The sequence below is a fragment of the Schistocerca americana genome, chromosome 10 (assembly GCF_021461395.2).
Source record: "Schistocerca americana isolate TAMUIC-IGC-003095 chromosome 10, iqSchAmer2.1, whole genome shotgun sequence".
In the NCBI taxonomy this organism is placed as follows: Eukaryota; Metazoa; Arthropoda; class Insecta; order Orthoptera; family Acrididae; genus Schistocerca; species Schistocerca americana.
Window position 1 is genome coordinate 158,234,347 of NC_060128.1, and position 18,467 is coordinate 158,252,813.

An 18,467-nucleotide genomic window follows, 5' to 3' on the forward strand; every position below is an offset into this window, starting at 1 on the left:
TTTTAATCACTTTTTTGGGAGTGATTATCACATCCACAAGAAAACCTAAATCGGGCAAGGTAGAAGAATCTTTTTACCCATTCGCCAAGTGTACAAGTTAGGTGGGTCGACAACATATTCCTGTCATGTGACGCACATGCCGTCACCAGTGTCGTATAGAATAAATATATCAGACGTGTTTTCCTGTGGAGGAATCAGTTGACCTATGACCTTAGGATCAAATGCTTTCAGTTCCCATTGGAGAGGCACGTCCTTTCGTCTACTAATCGCACGGATTTGCGGTGCGGTCGCAAAACAAAGACAACTTATTACAGTGAACAGAGACGTCAACGAACGAACGGACAGATCGTAACTTTGCGAAAATAAAGAAAGTACACTTTTCACTCGAGGGAAGACTTGAACCAGGGACCTCTCGTTCCGCAGCTGCTCACGCTAACCACAGGACCACGGCGCTCCTGAGCTCACACTCTCCTTGATGTTGCCTATCTTTTGCATGGACTACTCAGTTTGTATATTTTGCTTATTTTTTTTCATAGTTCCACACAACTTCTTCCTGTTTTCTCGATTGATCTGTGTTCAATTTTTCAAGGCCTATCCACTGTGCCAACTTATAACTAAATCTGAAGGGGGTGCGATGGGGAGGTTCCCTTGTAAGGACTTTGTGGGGGTTGCATTCCCATCGAACGTTATCTCACACGTTTCGAACGCAGCGCGACCGCAGTTGTACGGGCTGGAACCACTTGGGACAGTTCAAAACACTTCGACGAAATTTAAACGTGTTCCAAAGCAGTTAAGGGTGCCACGTTTTTTCAGCGCTGCTATTTTGTATCTTCCTGTAGCACGTTCACAGGGGGATGCGACACAGACACATGCGTGAATAAAACAGCAAGGGTCCCCCAAATACTCCTAGCTACGCAAAACCGTCGGTGGCGCCCGTCCACCTTTATTGAGAACTTTAAAAGTGCACCTGTATAGACAGAACCCATGAAGACGTCCTAGGCTCTCGCAGACCGGTAACCCTTTCCACACTCTCCGTTTCCGGATGACCAATATCAGGCGCAAGAGCAGCAATGTATCTGCGAAAGAGCAGCAGTTTAGACTGCACATGCAATGCGGAACTGTGAACTAGATGTAACGAGCGCCGAACACTGCCTGTATGCATGGAGGTGGGGAGTATTGTATTGTCAGTAGAGCAGCAGTAACAGCAGGTCAGGAGTTGTAACGTGGGCTAGTCAGTGAATATCACTTGAGAGACAAATCCCTCAGGGACATTTCAACCCTTCTAAAGCTGCCCAAGGCGACTGTTGCTGATGTGATTGTGGAGCGGAAACAAGGAGCAACAACCACAGCGAAATCAAGAAGAAGCAGACCTCATGTATTGGCGGACAGCGGCAGAAGACGCGGGGTGACTGTAAAAAAATCGCACGATATTAGCGGAAGGAATACTTCGCGAGTTCCAAAATGCTGTCAGAATTTCAGTCATCACAATGACTGTGCACAAGGAGTTAAAGAGAATGGGGTACGAAGGCGAGCAACTGCTCGTAACCCACACATTTCTGTAGTCAGTGCAAAGCGACGTTTGAAGTGGTGTAAAGAGCGAGAATGACTGGAAACGAGTGATCTGGGTGCCAACAGAGGGCGTTATACAATATGGTATTGTTTTTCGGGGTCTCCTTAATGTGCATAAGAATACGCTAAATGCGAAAATATAAGAACACATTTCACAGCAATGTGCTGTGGAGGAACAGTTCGGAGGTGATGATTATATCAGCATGAGTACGCACCCTCTCAAAGCAGCACCTGTGAGGTAACCGTTTGTGAACAGAGACCCTACATGAATGCAATGTACCACCTTTGGGATAGAACGCCGATTTCGCTTTAGACTCCGTCATTCAGGATCACTATCTTCCCTGGTTTCGACTCTTGAGGAACTGTGGGCTGCCATTCCTCCACATGCATTCAGACACGTGACTGAAAAGTTACTCCAACAGAATTCGAGGCGTCATAAAGGCGAAGGATGGATGCATTCCTTACCAGCGTACACTAAATGGTTACCGGATACTTTTGACGAGATAGCGTAATTATTCTTAAAAAAAAGATGTGTCCAGAATGAGATTTTCACTCTGCAGCGGAGTGTGCGCTGATATGAAACTTCCTGGCAGATTAAAACTGTGTGCCCGACCGAGACTCGAACTCGGGACCTGTGCCTTTCGCGGGCAAGTGCTCTACCATCTGAGCTACCGAAGCACGACTCACGCCCGGTCTTCACAGCTTTACTTCTGCCAGTACCTCGTCTCCTACCTTCCAAACTTTACAGAAGCTCTCCTGCGAACCTGCAAAACTAGCACTCCTGAAAGAAAGGATACTGCGGAGACATGGCTTAGCCACAGCCTGGGGGATGTTTCCAGAATGAGATTTTCACTCTGCAGCGGAGTGTGCGCTGATATGAAACTTCCTGGCAGATTAAAACTGTTCGAGTCTCTGTCGGGCACACAGTTTTAATCTTCCAGGAAGTTTCAAAAAAGATGTGACTTCCAAGCAGGGGAAGCGCTTGGAGTGGATATGCCTATTGTGCGCTACGTTGTAGAAGGGCGTGCTCTTTGAGAATGAATCCCAGTTTAGCATTCAAAGAGGTATCGGACGTAGCCTGACAAGGAAAAAAGTGGGCATCCGTAAACATAAGTGAAGGGGTACCTGTGTACGAGACATCGTCTGCATGCCGGGTGGAACACAGTTGCACGTCAAAATTCTGGTCCCGCAACTGAAGAAGTCTCCGCTAACGTAACACGTACAGCTACGCCACAGAAAGATTCATTCGGACCACTGAACATAGAAGGCCGTGTTCAGGAGTCTGCAACACAAGCGGCCTCACCCGTGCCAAGAGACGCTTGTATCTGTAACGGCACGAGCAGTGGCCCTACATCTTTTCTCCTCTCGAATTCTTGAAGAGCGAGAATGTTTGCAGCAACCGAACAGACAGACAAAGTGCAGTTTGCGCACGTAGTCGCCTCAGACCGCTTACAAGTCTGCTGAGACGTGCCTGACGCAATGCACAAGACGGAGCGTACCTGTCTGGCTGTGTGTGTGTGTGTGTGTGTGTGTGACATAATACGTTTATTGTGAGTTTGTACAGAAAGTAGGAGTATACTGTTCATGTCATCCCGTTGTCCATCCATTGTGGATTATCATTCGTTTCCGTGTAGTGTGTCGTAGCAAGGCTGATGACCCTCCTTAAGACTGTTTTGTAAGAGTAGCGGTAAAGAACACTAAACTAGGTTCGCATATAAACACTTGCTAGTTACTAAACGACCAGTGCGTCACGTGATTTTCGCCGCTCGCCGATAAACGTGCGATTTCAATGCGGTAGCTGTGCTCGACAATGTGTCTGTCTGCTGTTGCGCGACTACAGACACGCCATTGGAATCGGTTGCATTGAGTTACATTAGAGGAGTACCGTTGGGTAGACGCATCGATACTGCCGTGCGGCTCGTGTCGTGACAGTCACCGTATAGCCGTGTTTTCCTAGGAGCAGATATTCTGCGCCGTGTTGGACGTACCTGTAATGCGCCCGGCGAGTTGCTTCGTGCCCTCAAATGGTTCAAATGTCTCTAAGCACTATGGGACTTAACATCTGAGATCTGAGGTCATCAGTCCCGTAGACTTAGAACTACTTAAACCTAACTAACCTAAGGACATCCACACACATCCATGCCCGAGGCAGGATTCGAACCTGCGTCCGTATATATATATATGTGTGTGTGTGTGTGTGTGTGTGTGTGTGTGTGTGTGTGTGTGTGTGTGTGTGTGTGTGACAGAGAGAGAGAGAGAGAGAGAGAGAGAGAGAGAGCCAGCTACTACGGTGGGATGAGATTGCTAGAATCCGTGGAAAATGAAGGGAACACTTTTTCAAATGTTATACCTCACACAGAAAATTTGGAAAATTGCAGTAACGTATGAGCGGAATCCAATAATGGTCTCTGTAGCAACACTGACGATGACTAATCAACTGAGTTTGAACCACTTCCCTCAGAATCTCAGCGAACTTCGGAACCATCTCTTTAACCCACAAGCCAATGTCGTCCTACCAAAAAAACAGAAAGCATAAACTCCACTTTTAAAACTGTCTCGAAGAGCTGGCGAAACCACCATCACTAAAAGATGAAACAGACACGTCCTTCAAAACCAAACAGATTCTACCTCGGTTGTGATCAAAACAGGGGCCAGTAATACTGGTATTAGTAGAGTTTTGCTAAAGCGATCACTTCAGTCATCATCTGCCGACTGTTTATCTAACATCGGCAAACCTCAAGGTCCTTCTTTCTCCTCCATGGATTTTAGTTGCTACTCCAAATTTTTCTTTTGTTTCTTTTACTGCTTGCTCAATATACAGATTGAATATCATTGGTGATAGGTTACAACCCTGTCTCACTCCCTTCCCAACCACTGCTTCCCTTTCTTGCTCCTCAACTCTTATAACTGCCATCTGGTTTCTGTACAAATTGCAAATAGCCTTTCGCTCCCTGTATTTTACCCCTGCCACCATCAGAATTTGAAAATAGAGTATTCCAGTCAACATTGTCAAATGCTTTCTCTAAGTTTATAAATGCTAGAAACGTAGGTTTGCCTTTCCATAATCTATCTTCTAAGATAAGTCGTAGGGTCAGTATTGGCTCATGTGTTCCAACAAATTTTCACACCTGTCAACACCTGCTTTCTATGGGATTGGAACTATTATATTCTTCTTGAAGTCTGAGGGTATTTCGCCTGTCTCACATATCTAACTCACCAGATGGTAGAGTTTTGTCAAGGCTGGCTTTCCCAAGGCTATCAGTAGTTCTAAAGCAATGTTGTCTACTTCCGGTGCCTTGTTTCGACTTAGGTCTTTCAGCGCTCTGTCAAACTCTTCACGCAGTATCATATCTCTCATTTCACCTTATCTACGTCCTCTTCCACGTCCATATTACTGCCCTCAAGTACATCGCTCTAGATGCAGCAAGACCCTCTAGATGCTGCAAACTGAAAGACATAGCACTCAAATCGACGCGCTACTGCTCCTCTAGACTCAGGCATCAGTGTCGCAAGCACACCTACAGTTGTGCACTGCACGTTTTAAGGAGCTTTTGAGCATGCGCAACTCGCGTGACGTAATTGCCTCACTGTTCAAATACATACGGCGTTGATAAACAATGTGCACGGTTCACGACGTGCACAACTATCCCTTGCCACCCAACCAGATGTTTACATCTATGCCACCAGGTGGTAGCACACTGCGGCAGACTTTTACCCCCGTTCGCTCGGCATAAATCCTACTAGATGATAGCACACTCCTCAAATGTGCTAATTCACTCACTATATGCTTTATTTTGAGCGTTTCTGAAAGAGTTATAGTATATTAAGTTATGAATTTTATCATACAGTAATCCATTTGAGGAGCTGAGAATCATAAGAGCCTAAAGCACATCACCTCCATTGTGAGACTGTAGCATTTATTCATGCTTCCGAAACTGTTGATCTTATAGTGAGCCAGGTTTATCTGTGCTGTAGGCCGGCACTGAATATAGGAAAATTCGCAAAGAACTGTGTCACTGGTTTCTTTGCTATTAGCTTTCGTGATGACTGGGTGTTGTGTGATGTTCTTAGGTTAGTTAGGTTTAAGTAGTTCTAAGTTCTAGGGGGCTGATGACCATAGATGTTAAGTCCCATAGTGCTCAGAGCCATTTTTTTAATTCGCTTTACTGTAGGATCGACGGCGGGGTGTTTTCGGCCCTTATGGGTCTCAGTGCGTCATAGTCGAATGACAATGTTGGCAGACAATGTTGGGAGACTACTCGAGTCTAATCATTTTCACGAACTGCAGTTTGTGTTTGGAGTTGGCTGTTCACTGTGCGGGAATCTGCTTTCGTGTGCAGTGTAAACATGAACTAAGTTGAATCTATTTTAAATGCTACTAGAAAAGCAAAGCTGTGAGGACAGGTCGTGAGTCTTGCTTAGTTACTTCAGTCGGTAGAGCACTTGCCCGCGAAAGGCGAAGGTCCCGAGTTCGAGTCTCAGTCTGGCACACAGCTATAATCTGCCAGGAAGTTTAAAAATGGTTCAAATGGCTCTGAGCACAATGGGACTTAACATCTGAGGTCATCAGTCCCCTAGAACTTAGAACTACTTAAACCTAACTAAAGACATCACACACATCTATGCCCGAGGCAGGATTCGAACCTGCGACCGTAGCAGTCGCGCGGTTCCGGACTGAAGCGCCTAGAACCGCTCGGCCACTGCGGCCGGCCAGGAAGTTTCATATCAATGCACACTCCGCAGCAGTGTGAAGACCTCATTCTGCGAACAGGAAAGTAAATTACCAGGAAAAGTGAGTCGTAAAGAAACTAGGGCCTCCAAGAAAGATCCTTTGACTGAGAAAGTGACGAAATCAAATAAGCGTGACTACAAGCGAACATTTAACAGGGAAGTGTACAGTTAGCACAAGTTGCAGTGTGGGTGCAGGGTAAGAATATCCGACTTCCAGCCCGCAAGTAAATTCGCGAACTGATACATCTGTTAGGGATCTTGTACATTCGCCCACATAAATGGAAAAGAACGATAGATCCTCTTACACAAAAATGCGAAATGGAGAGTTGCGAAAGCTTACACATTATTTCGTTATTGCCCTAAACTGAACTTATGTGCGAAACAATAAAGTTCCAAAAAAGCAATTCTTTCTTTTGGCAGATAAGTTACGAATCTTATTATTATTGCTGTTATTATTATTGGCAGTGGCTCAGTGGCTGTAGTTGTATTAACTTGTTGATAAGCATAACTGTTATACAGCAGGTGCTATTAATTGCACACTCTCACATTTATCTGAATCTAAAAATTTGTGAACACCCCGAACGTATATTCACGAGCCGTCACTGCTATCGGCTCTGACTGCAGCATGTGGTGACCCTCCTCCGTACTGAATTTCCACAGTCACAGTGCGTGTGCAGGTCTGTAATGCTAATCATTTATGTAGTGTCATGTCCCCAATCGCTGAAATAAATTTCATCTCGGCCTTCTTCTAAACAGTAGTGTATATAACTATTTTCCTCGAAGTTTCAACATGCATGTAGCAATGTTGGTTATGCTACCCAAAGTTTGTTCAAATATGTGTGAATTCCTAAGGGACCAAACTGCTAAGGTCATCGGTCCCTAGACTTACACACTACTTAAACTAATTTAAACTAACTTACGCTACGGACAACACACACACACCCATGTCCGAGGGAGGACTCGAACCTCCGGCGGGAAGACCCGCGCAATTCATGACATTGCGCAGTTAACCGCGCGGCCAAAATTTGTAACCTGGTGACGAAGCTTGTATGGCTAATTATCGTGATTGTACCATCTACCTATGTAATAGCACGATATGTATAATGTACTGTAGGTACTCAGGTCTGAAGATGGTCATCGCGGACAAATTAGTAAACAGACTGATAAACATTTGTGTTCCGTGACTGGATTTATAATATAAAAAATGGCCAAATCCAGTAACGAAGACGCTGACAACGTGAAAACACGGGGTAAAGGTCGGGAAACAGAACTGTGTAATGTTACTATACAATTCAGCTTTGGTCTGCTGTTGTGTTGTTATTGTTGTTGTTGTTTGCGAGCAATAACTGATACAGCTGTCACGGCAATTCTGTGTATTGCGCTACCATGAGAGATACAGACGTTAGATTTCTGTAATAGCGATGTTGACAAATTTTTAGAGTTGTTTCCGATTGGTAGTCGTATCTTTTTAAACGCTTTTGTTTACCTGCCTCTGAATTTCCGCTATGTATATCACGAGCCAGCAAGTTATCTGTCAGACGCTATACATCTTAAAAAATCTTGTACGTCCCTCAAAATATCTCGTTAATTAGTAAAGGCATCCGAAAATGTTTTCTCCGTCTTCAGCAGCACAATCATTCACGTCTAGCGACACGAAGTATAGAATTTTGTGTGTCCTGGTTTGGTTGAAATAAGCTACAGAAGAAAATTGTTTTCCGGGAAATCGAATTCATTTCATATTATCAAAATTTTGTAAGCCATTATTTTAAGTCTTGCTGATTTTGCCAACTCAAGCATCACGCGTTCGACTGGTAATTTGATGCGAGAGAGGACGGGGTTTGACAGGTTAATGTTGACTTTCTGCTGTAAGATATCTGGCATATTTGGCATATTAGAAAGCAGCACGTCATTCTCAATGGAGAGACGTCTTCCGAAGTATGAGTGATTTCAGGTGTGCCGCAGGGGAGTGTCGTAGGACCGTTGCTATTCACAATATACATACGTGACCTTGTGGACAACATCGGAAGTTCACTGAGGCTTTTTGCGGATGGTGCTGTAGTATATCGAGAGGTTGTAACAATGGAAAATTGTACCGAAATGCAGGAGGATCTGCAACGAATTGACGCATGGTGCAGGGAATGGCAATTGAATCTCAATGTAGACAAGTGTAATGTGCTGCGAATACATATAAAGAAAGATCCTTTATCATTTAGCTACAATATAGCAGGTCAGCAATTGGAAGCCGTTAATTCGATAAATTATCTGGGAGTATGCGTTAGGAGTGATCTAAATGGAATGACATTTTAAGTTGATCGCCGGTAAAGCAGATGCCAGACTGAGATTCATTGGAAGAATCCTAAGGAAATGCAACCCGAAAACAAAGGAAGTAGGTTACAGTACACTTGTTCGCCGACAGCTTGAATATTGCTCACCAGTGTGGGATCCGTTCCAGATAGGGTTGATGGAAGAGATAGAGAAGATCCAACGGAGAGCAGCGCGCTTCGTTACAGGATCATTTAGTGATTGCGAAAGCGTTACGGGAAGATAGATAAACTCCAGTGGAAGACTCTACAGGAGAGACGCTCAGTAGCTCGGTACGGGCTTTTGTTGAAGTTTCGAGAACACACCTTCACCGAGAAGTCAAGCAGTATATTGCTCGCTCCTACGTACATCTCGCGAAGAGACCACGAGGATAAAATCAGAGAGATTAGAGCCCACACAGAGGCATACCGACAATCTTCCTTTCCACGAACAATACGAGACTGGAATAGAAGGGAGAACCGATAGAGGTACTCAAGGTACCCTCCGCCACACACCGTCAGGTGGCTTGCGGAGTATGGATATAGATGTAGATCTCTTGTGGGAGAAGACAAATAGGGAAAACAACAAGTCCTTGTGGAACTTCTGCAATGCGCCACCAAAACAAAGCAAACAATACAATAAAGATTAAGAAGACACGAACGCACAGTCCGTTACTATGACTTTACATTACTGAGCGTGGCGAGAAGATTTGAACTTCCCGTAAGTTTCTTCATATTGTGTGCCACTGCCGCAAGTTAGTTAAAAGACAATTCCATTTCCGGTCTTGGCTGTATAACCATCACTGTCATTTCACAAAGTCAGATGATCTCGGTGATGGGCCGTTTCCAAGTGGTCATTCATACACCCGTAATTAAAATTTAATAAGAATTAATTGGGGACTACCAATGCGGTTTCCGTAGTGACAGATCCACATTAGATCATTTATTCACTCTAACAAAAATAACGGAGAAGGCGTGGAAATTCAATGTAGATGTCCGCATATTGTTTCTAGATTTCACAAAGCCCTACGACAGTATACACCGTCAGGTACTCCTAAATATACATAATGAGGGAATTTGAAATACCTTCAAAGCTAATTAGAGTAATTAAAATGTGTACTGACGAAACTTCATGTCGTATAAAGACACCTGTGGGAGAAACTGATAATTTGAAGATGTGCTCTGGACTGAGACAAGGTAATGCCATTTCGAGTATTTTATTCAGCCTTGTCTTAGGGAAGATAGAGAGAGAATTTACTAATATTAATCCACAAGGGATCCAAATGCAGAGCGTGAACATTACTAGAGTAGCCTACCCACATTATGTAGCATAAATAAGTAGTTCCAAAGTAGAATTAACAAGAATGATACAAAGCTGTCACAAAATCGTTGAGAAGACAAGATTACGTGTTTATGAAAAAAAGACAGAATATCTGGTCATAAGTAAGAAAACCTGAAGTGCCGCACCTTTGTCTGTAGATGGAATCCCTTTCAAGACAGTTGGCCGCTTCAAGTACTTAGGGTGTCTTTTCAGTAACAACAATAGAGCAAATACAGAAGTAGATGTCAGTCTAGCAAAAGCGAAAGAAACGCTTTTTAGTTTTATCAGAATCTTAAAGAAAAGACCACTTGTACTAACTTCAAAATGGCTTGTGTCAGCCGACTGTCATAGCAGTAACATTACAGCATGTGAAGCATTAATATTTGGAAAGAAAGATGAAGAAAAACTGTTAATATTTGAGGAAAATATTGAGTAAAATTTTTTGACCTGTGTATGATGAAAATACCGAGAAATGGAGGATAAGAAAAAACATAACGAATTAAGAGAGCTATACAAATACCTTAACATCGTCGAAGTGCCAAAGAAGAGAAGGTTGAACTGGGCAGGCTACATAGCAAGGACGACAGAGAATAGAATACATAGAATAGCATTCTGCAGGGCAACTGGACGAACGAGAGGAAGAAGAAGACCCGGAATTAGCTGGCGGGATAACATCCCGCAGGATACAGCTAGGATGAACATCAACATAGAATGGATAAACAGTGCACTCGACAGAAAGAAATGGAAGAGGAAGAGGCTCGTAGATCAGGCGTATGATCGACAAGGCCTCTGCAACATGTAAAGAAAGAAGCGTGTGAATGACAGGCGCACATTGTACACACCCATCCAGGGTGACGATTTAAAATTACGAGGGCATGCCCAAGGTGGGAAATGGAATGTCTTTTAGTTAATTAACTTCCGATGTTGAGAGATGACGCCCCCGTCGTTACTTTCCGCGCATGAGGAAGTCTTTTGGATATTCACGATTTTAGAATTCTACACACGGCACAGTCAATTGACGTTCCACGTCATCGGCCCATTCGCAACCTGGTTGGCGACAGCTGATTTATAGCCAGGCAAGTCGTACACACCTACCGCGGGGAGCCCACTTTGAGCAGAAAGCCGCTCTTGTAAAGAAGGCTCTGAAGAGTCTGCGAGTGTGAAGCAAGGCGCGCAGTTGCGACAAGCGGCGTGTTGGGATTGGCCAATGAGGTCAGCGGTCACACAGAGGTCCCAGTCGTCTCCTGTGTCTCTCTTTAAGCCACACGGGGAAACCACTTTGTGCCAGATACTGTCAGCTTCCGACAGTCGACGTGGAAAGCGTGCCGACCCACACCACACTTTAGCTGCTACTTAGACATGCGACCGATCGATATTCTAATAAGTTTTGGATTTACACTAGGCATTGAAAAAAATGGAGCCAGTCATGGAAACAAAAAAAAAAAAAAAAAAAAAAAAAAAAAAAAAAAAAAAAAAAAGAAAGAACTGTCAAGTGCCTTTCTTCAGAACCTCTCTCTGTGGACGGGATCGCTAGTTCGAATTCTGATGAAAGAATAAATTTCAGTACCTATATCTATACTGACAGCAATTTGGAAAGACTGCTCTAGCCAGACAAACGAAATTGAGAGTGGTGAAATCTCTTGTGTTTCCAGTTTTCCTTTATGGAGCTAAAATGCGGACAATTACTGTAGGAGAATGTAAAAGAATTGATGCTTTTGAGATGTGGTCATACAGGAGGTTGCTAAGAATATCACGGGTGGGCAAACGAACCAACAAATCAATCCTTCAAGAACTCAGGGTGCAGAAGAGATTGTCCAGTGTTTGTTTCCAGCGAATCTTGCAGTTCTTTAGTTACGTATTTCGACGACAGGAGGATAACTGGGAAAAGATGGTTATCGAAGACAAGGACGAAGGAAAAGAGTGCAGGGAAGACCACCGGCACGATGGATGGACTAGGAAAAAGAGGAGACAAACCAAACATGAAGCCAGCTACTCCGAGATGCAGGAGACTGGCAAAAATGGAGACAGACTGTTGAGATGATTGTGTGATGGGTCACCAATTTTCAATTATTAAAGACGGAGTACTAATACTGATGATGATGATAATGATGATGATGATGAGCTATACTTGGCTGGTAAATGGAAGAGGACGACGTGTTAATGCCTTGTAGGCTCTATCTGTGAAGGCTAATGCCGAGCGCTACCTTCTCTACCACGTGCCTGATCCGCACATGAGCTTCGTTCCTAATTACCTCGTCGTCGACGGGCCTTACATCCTCAATATTTAGTGTGCTCGTAGCGGCACACGGTTCCTTATAGAGCTGTGCACAAATTTAAATTCCAAATCCCTCCACAGAGATTCACGGGGTGATCCGTCCGTCGGATGAGGATGTTAAGCTTTTGCTTCTATGCCGTGTTACACCGTCTCCCTTTTACCACCATCAACTTCTACAACACTTCTTACAGCTACCTCCACTGAACTGTTACTCGCAAAACACCTTACACTCAAGTTCGAAGTGGATAAAAAAAAAGAAGGAAGAGGTCATCACAAACGGAGCGCAAGATCGGATCAAGGGAGGAAGGGGAGAGAAACAGACCATGCCCTTGCAAAGGAACAATCGCCGCAGTTGCCTAAAATGATTTAGGGAAATCACGGAAAACTTAAATCTGGATGACCGAATGCGAGTACGGTGTGCTGGCCACTGCTTATTCTCGCTCGGTCCCAAAGTGGGGTCGTATTGCAAAGTTTCTAATAGACCGAGAGCCGCAGGACAGACGTTCATTTAACAACGCAATAGCATCACACGAATGCTCATGCAATTGCTCTGGCAGACGCTACAACTGAGGCGTCCTTCATCATTAAGAGATTTACTGCTAAATTTTAGAGTATGTGCGTTTCGAGAAGAGTCGAGCATATTACTTCCTCCCCATACACTTCGCGAAATGACCACGAAGAGTCCATTTGGAGATTTTTTTGTATGTCATTCCTCTTATGCATTGTTCGGAAATTGAGCAGAGAGGTGAGGATACGGGAAAGGAGGGTGTTTGTGAATGTACCCCCCCGCCACACACCTCAGTGTAGCAGCAGGTTCCGTAGCGTGCTGACGCTAGCCAGCTGTGAGGCCACTTTCCCCGCTGGCTCCGTTCCAGACGCTGGACGAGGCCCAACCCACAAACCCACAGCGAGAGGTGCGGGACTGTTTACACTGCGGCCTCTACCCTACTCAGCAATTCCCAATTCTTTTTAGGGATGTGCACACTTTCACACTTCATCTTCCTTTCATTTTTTTTTCATTTACTCTATTTACTAAATACAAACTTCTTTTTTTACTGAGTCGGAACCTCTATGGAAGACGTTTATTTCGGTTTCCAAACATGTTTTCGCGTCCTTCGTTCAGGACATTGGCATTCTGAGTAAACACTGCCTCATCGTCTGCCTAGGAATCTTCTTGCTCAACGCTTGTGCAGATTCGACCATGTCTGGGTGTTATACTTGGAATATAACATATACGTTGGCACAGGGATCCTCTTGAATGGCGTACAACAAGAACACTTGGCAAGCAGAATCAAACTAACCTAACATGGGCGATACTACGCCGACGTTATTACCAAATGCGTCCAAACAAGACCAACGTGTTGTTATTCTTTTCTTGTCTGCCGAAGGACAAACACCACTAGATATCCACTGGAGAATGAGGCATGCGTATGGCTCAAATGGTTCAAATGGCTCTGAGCACTATGGGACTTAAAATCTATGGTCATCAGTCCCCTAGAACTTAGAACTACTTAAACCTAACTAACCTAAGGACAGCACACAACACCCAGCCATCACGAGGCAGAGAAAATCCCTGACCCCGCCGGGAATCGAACCCGAGAACCCGGACGTGGGAAGCGAGAACGCTACCCATGCGTATGGAGGCACTATCTCTGTCGAAAACCACCGTTTTGAAATGGTGTGCTGCTTCTTCATGATAACGCATTTCCCATATCGCGTATATCGTAACGCAGATTTTTTCTCCCTCTTTGAAACACCAGTCTTCTGATTGGTTTGACGCGGCCCGCTGCTAATTCCTCTCCAACTCAACGTAGCACTTGCAATCTACGCCCCGAGTTATTTGCTGGATGTATTCCACTCTGTGTTCCTCTACAGTTTCTGCGCACAACGGCTCCCCCTAGTACGATGCAAGTCATTCTCTGATGTCTTAACATATGTTCTCCTTGTCAGTGTTTTCCACATACTCCTTTCCTCTCCGATTCGGCGCATAACCTCCTCATTCCTTACCTTATCAGTCCACGCCAACACTCGGGCACCCGCCCTTCAGCCCCGACATCTCCACGGTTATCATGCCCTCGGTTCCTTAAAAAAGGCCTTGAAGGGTCGACAATTCGTGTCGGGCAAGAAAGTGCAGCACCCTCTTGCAGACACGGTCTTTTACCAAATGGTATCTTCAACCTAGTGCGCAGGTGGGATGTTTGCCTCAGTGCCAGATTGGCATACTGACTCTGGACTGCAAGCCTTCGAAAGCAAATCTTTGATCGCCCTTCATACATACACTACCGGGTGATCAAAATGTCAGTATAAATTTGAAAACTGTATAAATCACGGAATAATGTAGATAGAGAGGTACAAATTGACACGCATGCTTGGAATGACATGGGGTTTTATTAGAACCAAAAAAAACACATAAGTTCAAAAAGTGTCCGAGAGATGGCGCTTCACCTGATCAGAATAGCAATAATTAGCATAACAATGTAAGACAAAGCAAAGATGATGTTCTTTACAGGAAATGCTCAATATGTCCACCATCATTCCTCAACAATAGCTATAGTCGAGGAACAATGTTGTGAACAGCAATGTAAAGCAAGTCCGGAGTTATGGTGACGCATTGGTGTCGGATGTTGCCTTTCAGCATCCCTAGAGATGTCGGTCGTTGCAACTTCAGGTAACCCCAAAGCCAATAATCGCACGGACTGAGGTCTGGGTTCAAAATGGTTCAAATGGCTATGAGCACTATGGGACTTAACATCTTAGGTCATCAGTCCCCTAGAACTTAGAACTACTTAAACCTAACTAACCTAAGGACATCACACACATCCATGCCCGAGGCAGGATTCGAACCTGCGACCGTAGTAGTCCCGCGGTTCTGGACTGCAGCGCTAGAACCGCACGGCCACCGCGGCCGGCTGAGGTCTGGGGACCTGGGAGGCCAAGCATGACAAAAGTGGCGGCTGAGCACACGATCATGACCAAACGACGCGCGCAAGAGATCTTTCACGCGTCTAGCAATACTTTGTCTTTTTTTTGTTCTAATAAAACCCCATGTCATTCCAAGCATGTGTGTCAATTTTTACTCCTCTATCTACATTATTCCGTGGTTAATTAAGTTTTCAAATTTATAGTGACTTTGTGATCACTTGGTACCTGAAAAAAATGGAAGCACCGAAAAAGGGAGTAGGAAACGAAATGAAGTTTTACGGATTGGGTGGGGATTTGGTATTATTTCAGTGATTACAAAATTGAGTAAATGTACAAAGAACTAAGCATTTTAAGCTCACTTATCAGTATGGTGTTGCGCCCCCGACTGCCCTGGATGCATTCACTGATTCGGCTCGGAACGGTGTCTAAGCCGCTGTATTGTCTCTTGAGGCAAGCTGGCCCACTAATGTTGTAACTGGTCTTTGATATCCTGCATACTGGCACTGGGACGGAGCTGATGTATGACCTGGTCCCACACGTGTTCTATCGGAGGCAGATCTGAGGATGTTGCTGGGCGAAGGAGTACCTCAACATCACAGAGACAGTTCTTGGACACGCGTGGTACGTGTGGACGAGCATTGTCCTGCTGGAAAATGGCACCACGATACTGTCTCACGAGAAGTTACTCGTGAGACGCAGGACGTGCATGGTGTACCTTTGTGCCGTCAGAGTTCTCTCTGGCACCACCAACCGTCACCTCAAGTCGTAATGGATGACTCCCCACACCAAGAACCCAGGAGTAACACCGAAGAGCCTCTCCAAAATATTGGAAGAATGGAATCTCTCCCTGAGTCGCCGCCACGCTTCCCGACGATGGTCATACGAGGTAGTGCAAAACCGAGATTCGTCGCTAAGCACCACGCACTGCCTTAATCGATTTAAGAAAACCTAAGCATTTCTGGCTGCAAGAAATGAACCTCCTTCCTCTTCTGGTTTTCCTTCCAATTTCTTTAGTTTAGATTTATACAGGGTGTCCCAGCTATCTTGTCCACCCAAAATATCTCTGGAACAATAACAGCTATTGGAAAATGACTTTCACCGGTATCAATGTAGGGCTGGGGCCCATGAATGTACATATTTGGAAACATTCTAAAACGAAAGCGTATGTGTTTTCTAACACAAACTTATGTTTTTTTAAATGGACCTCCTATATTTTTTCATCAGCAATCCATAGCATGACAAAGCACATACACACTGGCGTTGATTGCATCGCAATATTCCCTTTACATCCCGAGATATTAAGACGCGAAGTTGACGCTTGAAACACCCGACATGCGCTGCTAGCGCACGTCCTGAGGCTCAGGCGTGAACCCCATGCTGCCCGTAATCGCGATGTGACTGACATGCGTAATCACACTTCCATACTTATCAAGAGGTCCGAAACGAATAATACGGTCTGCTGCCATCCTGCTGACGCACACTTGTGTGGTGGCGTGGTAAGCCGGCTTGAATCCTGGTGGTGGATGAAATTTTCACTGATATAATTTAGGCCGGCAGTGGGGAGGCATAACATTTGTGACCACCAGCTTTTGCTTCAAAGTCCTGGATAAAATTTCAATGCTCTCCGCAGTGTCTCATGAAGTGAGGAGACGCAACACTGTCGATGGTGATCCGTCCGTCGGGCGGAGACGTTAATCTCGGTGGCCCCCTTAGAGCTATTCGAGAGTAGTAGGCTGTGTGCCGCGCCTTCTATCACTATCACCATCATCATCATCATCATCACCACCACCACCACCACCACCACCACCACCACCACCACCACCATTACCATCATCATCCAAGCCAAAACGCAACGCCACACAACACCTGCATCCTTTCAACTGTGTCCACAGGCCCTCGCGGGCCCATCGGTACCGACCGACTGCCGTGTCTTCCTCCGCCAATGACGTTACTGGATGCGGTGTCAAGGGGTGTGGGGGTCAGTTTTCGTAGCGTGGAGCCGCTGCTACTCGCTGAAGTAGCTCCTCATTTGGCATCACAAAGCCGAGTGCACTCCGTTGCATTCTCCCTACCTAGAAAATATCCCTGGCGGTATAGTCTGTCTATAAGCTCAAGAGCGAGCAGCGCTTCCGGTGGGGGAAGTGGCCTTTCCCGGAAGATGGTGGTGGTGGTTAGTGTTTAACGTCCCGTCGACAACGAGGTCATTAGAGACGGAGCGCAAGCTCGGGTTAGGGAAGGATTGGGAAGGAAATCGGCCGTGCCCTTTCAAAGGAACCATCTCGGCATTCGCCTGAAACGATTTAGGGAAATCACGGAAAACCTAAATCAGGATGGCCGGAGACGGGATTGAACCGTCGTCCTCCCGAATGCGAGTCCAGTGTGCTAACCACTGCGCCACCTCGCTCGGTTTCCCGGAAGAACCCTGCCACTGGCCTAAAGGGCCACCCAAAATCAGTTGCCCGTTACCTGTCTAGCGTTGTAGTTAGGCGTGCAGTGATATACGTCGTTTCTGTTCGTAGGATCTTAGTTGCCAGTGTCAGTTGACTTTGTGTGCTCACTGATATAATTCAGTATCCGGAAGTGATGGATAATCGCCCTGCATTGCAAGAAAACGTGCAGAATACGAAGAAGAGGAGGTATTTGCGGAGTAACGAGCGTTCGATCGTCTCTAACGTTATTACAGCGTGTGTTAAGGAGGCGACACAAAAATTACCGGTCTCAATCAAAGGGCAAACGTCAGCCTCGCCACAATAGGACGCATAAGGAAGGAACGCGAAAACAAGGCGCATGGCTTACTGGAATCACCGCGAAGGAAAACTAACAATTTAGGGACGAAACCCATCGTTATAGACAGTTTCACAAAATCGGTCATTCGACAAACGATGGGAGACTTTTACATAACCAAAAAATAGTGCCCACACCACGGAAATTATTTACCGCCGTGAAACAAAAAATACATTTTCCTTGGCAGAAAGATGTTTTACACAAGACATTGCGTGACATGGGATTTACCTGAAAATACTTTTCAGAGATGTTTACGAAGACAGTGCGAATCGAACTAGTGCGAATCGAACTAATACAACACACGAAATTATAAATTTATGGTTACTTTTTAAACACTTTTCGTGTGGCAAGGATTGTTAAGTTTCAATGCAGCCCTTCAAAGAAAACTTCTACCTTCAAGTAGAAACACAAAGTAAGAACAAGCCTTAAACTCTACAGATTGATTGCACTATATCTGGTTCGTCTTACGAATAGAGGAAGAAACATTCACATGAATAGGCAACCGGATTTATGTTTGTAGTAGAATCCTGACTTCCGTTCTTATGTTAATATTATCTACTCTATA

At 45.0% G+C, this 18,467-nt stretch overlaps 1 protein-coding gene across 2 annotated transcripts in view; it reads right to left on the bottom strand.

Annotated features, from left to right (window-relative positions):
• The window catches only part of LOC124552582 (all trans-polyprenyl-diphosphate synthase PDSS1), a 737,622-nt gene that overhangs the window by 25,989 nt on the left and 693,166 nt on the right, over positions 1-18,467 (bottom strand). The window lies entirely within an intron of this gene.